Genomic DNA, 4,313 nt, shown 5'->3' on the forward strand with positions numbered 1-4,313 from the left:
GGAAGGGGAGGGGAGGGGAGGGGAGAGAGGGAAGGGGAGAGGAGGGAAGGGGAGGGAAGGGAAGGGAAGGGAAGGAAAGGAAAGGATTTGTGGCTACCCTCACCCGGGATGTGCCCCCACTCACCTCCACCCTTACCTATCCTCTCTCATCTCAGAGTCTTTTGTACTTCCCAGGTTTACATTAGGTGAAATGATGACTTGGGTTCAAGTTTTAGAAGAAGAAGATTATATAAGAAAGTCCTGGGGGGGAGGGAGATGTCTTTTTTTTTTCTTTTCTTTTTTTTGTAATTACTCTTTGTGCATTTTGTTAAACCAGTGCTGGGCTGGGAGTGATTGACAGCCTTGGCCCCAGAGAGGTCTGAGTGGGAAAGTGTGTGTTCCTGTGTTTGTAAAGCTGGGTGGCATTCAGCAGTAGAGAGTGCCAGGGGGGCACTGCCAAGCCCATGGAAACACCTTCATTAGTAGCTCAGACTCCCTGACATTAACCTGAGCAACGTATTAAAAATCCACTTTAACCCATGTGTCCTGAAGTGGAGTTGGACAAGAGCACCCCCCACCCCCCACAACTCTGATTATTCTCTACTCAGAAGGCAGTGATAGACAAGGGATGCCAGGCCCTCTGTGATGATCTGTGATGATCGCTTACCAAGAGCAGGGAGCTGTGTCCTGGTAACGTTTCAATGTCTGGGGCGATATGGAGCAAGGGGTAGTTTGTTCTTTTTCGAGGTGTAACAGAGTCGCTGATTTTATAACCACACTAAGAAAATACCAGCGTTCTGGTTAGCAGCAACATTGTTGCCTGGATTGGTGCAGAGTAAAGAAAGGGCCGGTGAGGTTTTGTCTCAGCCTTGATGGATGGGTTCATTCAGAAGTCCATGTACTCTTCCAATGTGAGGGCTAGTGAGAAGATAGCTCTAGCTTTATAGACTACAGAGAAGCCTCCATAAAAGATGGATTCCAGGCAAATAAAAATGTCTGACAATTGAGCCTCATGGGAGTGAGACACTTTAGATCTTGACAGCGCCATTCGGAAGGGGTCAGAAAGAGACAGGCGTAATGGCACACACCTTTAATACCAGAATTTTGGAGGCTGAGGCAGTTGCATCTCTAAGCCAGCCAGAGGCTACACAGAGGCTTTCTCAAATAAGGGGCTCTGGAAAGGAAAAGGCAGAACTCACACTAGATGTAAGGAACAAGACTGGTGGTGGCCACATCAGATAGAATATGGCAGCCATAGGATCCCCTTCAGGATAGCTCTGCTGGTTAAAGGATGGGAGATATTTGGGGACGAGGGTGGCCTCTAGGTATCATTTGTATTGCTGAATAAACCCAGGACTTGGGGTCTGGTGTGAGATCTTGGACCTCAAGCAGACTTTCTGGATGCTGTGGTTGAAAGGTCAAAAAGCAAGCTTCCTCTCTTTTCTCCAGCCCACCCTCTTCCTAATTGGCCTGTTTGCATGAGCCCCAGTTCATCTGGGAAGTAGTCTGCTAATGCTGGGTGTGGTGGTTTGAATATGCTTAGCTCAGGAAGTGGCACTCTCAGGAGGTGTGGCCTTGTTGAAGTAGACATGGCCTTGTTGGAGGAAGTGTGTCACTGTGGTTGTGGGCTTTAAGACCCTCATCCTAGCTGCCTGGAAGTCAGTCTTCTGTTTGCCTTTAGAACAAGATGTAGAACTCTCAGCTCTTCTTGCATCCTGCTTGCCTGGACAATGCTGTGCTCCCGCCCCAATGATAATGGACTGAACCTCTGAACCTGTAAGCCAGCCCCAATTAAATGTTGTCCTTTATAAGAGTTGTCTTGGTCATGGTGTCTGTTCACAACAGTAAAACCCTAACTAAGACAGCAGCGAAGAGGAGTTTGCTCACTATCCATTTCTCCCACTTCAAAACTGCCATCCTAAGAAGAACCTACTGGGGAAGGGTGTCATTTAATGAAACTCATTCAGCAAGGAACATCAAAGTACACAAGCCCTCCACTGGGGCATGGTTATCAAGTGTGCCTTCACCTGACCACAGAAGGAAGGGCTGGGGAAAGCAGCAGTCTTCGTTTCTATTCCCCACTCCCAGGACCGTATCAAGAGGGGATATGAGGGCCAGTTAATTAGTTCAGCATTTGGCAAAATACAGGAACACAAGGAAGTCAGAATGCTGCCCAGTTTTTTCCATCATAAGACTGTCTGTGTGTGGTGAGCATAAACACTAACAGTGTGGCCAGAAAGAGCTGGACCACATAGTCTTCAGGCCTGGGTTTAGGCACTAGCTTGGAGCTTTGCCAACACCCCTATATTGTAGCAGTAGGCTGGGGTAGGCCGTGGGAGTGGCAGCATACTGCAAATTCTGGGGTTCTGTGCCTAAGCCCCTCTTCAGTCCTCATTCACGGGTAGGGCAGTGGTGGTAGTATCCTGAGTTCAAGTTCCTCACAACAAGGTGAGGCTGAGGAGAACCCAGTCCATTTCTTACAGGAAATTGGCATCTTGGCAACTCCTAGACAGAACATTATTAAATGAGAGCTTGGATAACTGCTTCAAATAATATCACTGAAGGGAGTAAAATTTGAAAAGTATGAGACTTTGACTGGATAAAATAATCAAGGGAAGTAAAGGGTGGGAGGGACTTGGGAGGAAGAGAAGAGGGGGAGGGGAAAAGAGGGGAAGAATCAGGTATGGGAGGAGATGGAGGAGATGTACAGAGGGTCAGGAAATTGAACAGAGATGTGTAGCAATGGGGGAGGGGGAAGCTGGGGGTAGCAACCAGAAAGTCCCAGATGCCATGGAATCAAGAGCCTCCCAGTATCCCACGGGGATGAAATTAGCTGAAATACCCCACAAAGGGGAGGGAGAACCTGCCGAGACCATATCCGGAGGTTAGGCATGGCCCTCTGGTTGAGGGATGGGGCCACCCACCTATCTCCAAATTTTTAACCTAGTATTGCTCCAGAATTGCTTTGTACAGGGACAAAGAGTGGAGCAGAGACCGAAGGAAAGGCCATCTAGAGACTGCCCCTCCTGGGGATCCATTCCAGATGCGGACACCAAACCCAGACACTACTGCAGATGCCAAGAAGTGCTTGCTGGCAGGAGCCTGAAACAGCTGTCTCCTGAGAGGCCCTGCCAGATCCCGTCCAATACAGAGTCAGATGCTCGCAGCCAGCCATTGGACTGAACACAGGGCCCCAATGGAGGAGTTAGGGGAAGGACTGAAGGAGCTGAAGGGGCCTTATCTGGCATCAATGGGAGGGGAGGCCTTTGGTCCTGTGAAGGCTTGATGCCCCAGTGTAGAGGAATGCTAGGGCGGTGAGGTGGGAGTGAGTGGGTGGGTGGGGGAGCACCCTCATAGAAGCAGGGTAAGGGGGGATGGGATAGGGGGTTTGCAGAGGGGAAACCGAAAAAGGGAACAACATTTGAAACATAATTAAATAAAACATCCAATTAAAAAAATACTTAGGTAAGCTAAAGCCTAAGCTTTGAAATATTAAAAAAAAATATAGATTTGAGTAATTTGAAATAATAACTGTAGTTTACAGTATCATATTTGATGAGAAGTTCTGTAGCAGGAACTGGAAGGACACCTCTATGTAAATGTGGGGCGTAGGGGTAGGGAGTGAGGTGGGAGTGTGGGGGGGTGGAGTGGGGGGTGGGATTCACAGCCGCAAAAGCATCTCCTGCAGGAGGACCCAATTGAAGACTGCCTGAGAGAGGAAGGATTGCTGGTGCAGACAAGGCCAGCCAATTGCTACTTAGAAGAGAACTGCAGCTTAGAAGAGATGCTTTCTTGGGACCAATGGACGCGGGTGGAGGGTACCCAAGACACTTGCAGCAGTGTTCATATGAGCTTGCTGCAGGCATTGCTCACCTGCTTCCAGAGTCTGTGTTGTTGACTCCACACCACCTCACCTCCAACCCCCAAGGGCAGGTAGGCTCGGGTGGCAAGTAGTTCATTCAAGGCACAGGCAGCAAAGTTTTGATTACCCCTTCACCCACCACCACTCCTCCCACCCCCAACCCCCCCTCCGAGCTAGAGATCAAACTTAGGATCTTCTGTGTACTAGGCAAGCAATCTACCACTGAGCTACATCCCTAGTCCCAATTTGTTACTGACACGGGCATGAACGTGAATGTGGACACCGTGTGCCCCAGGCAGTCTATGCAGGAGCTTAGAACTCAAGCGGAGGTGGGAAGTCCTGGGAAAGACATCCCCGACTCCACCAATTGACTTTGTTATTTGCAAGGTTGATTTAGGAAAGACATTTCTGGGCTAATAACCACTTATCAGAGAGTGCATACCGTGTTTGTTCTTTTGTGATTGGGTTACCT

At 49.0% G+C, this 4,313-nt stretch overlaps 1 pseudogene; it reads right to left on the minus strand.

Annotated features, from left to right (window-relative positions):
* The window catches only part of LOC116088937, a 68,810-nt pseudogene that overhangs the window by 47,821 nt on the left and 16,676 nt on the right, over window positions 1–4,313 (minus strand).

This window comes from Mastomys coucha, unplaced genomic scaffold (genome assembly GCF_008632895.1).
Source record: "Mastomys coucha isolate ucsf_1 unplaced genomic scaffold, UCSF_Mcou_1 pScaffold14, whole genome shotgun sequence".
NCBI lineage: Eukaryota > Metazoa > Chordata > Mammalia > Rodentia > Muridae > Mastomys > Mastomys coucha.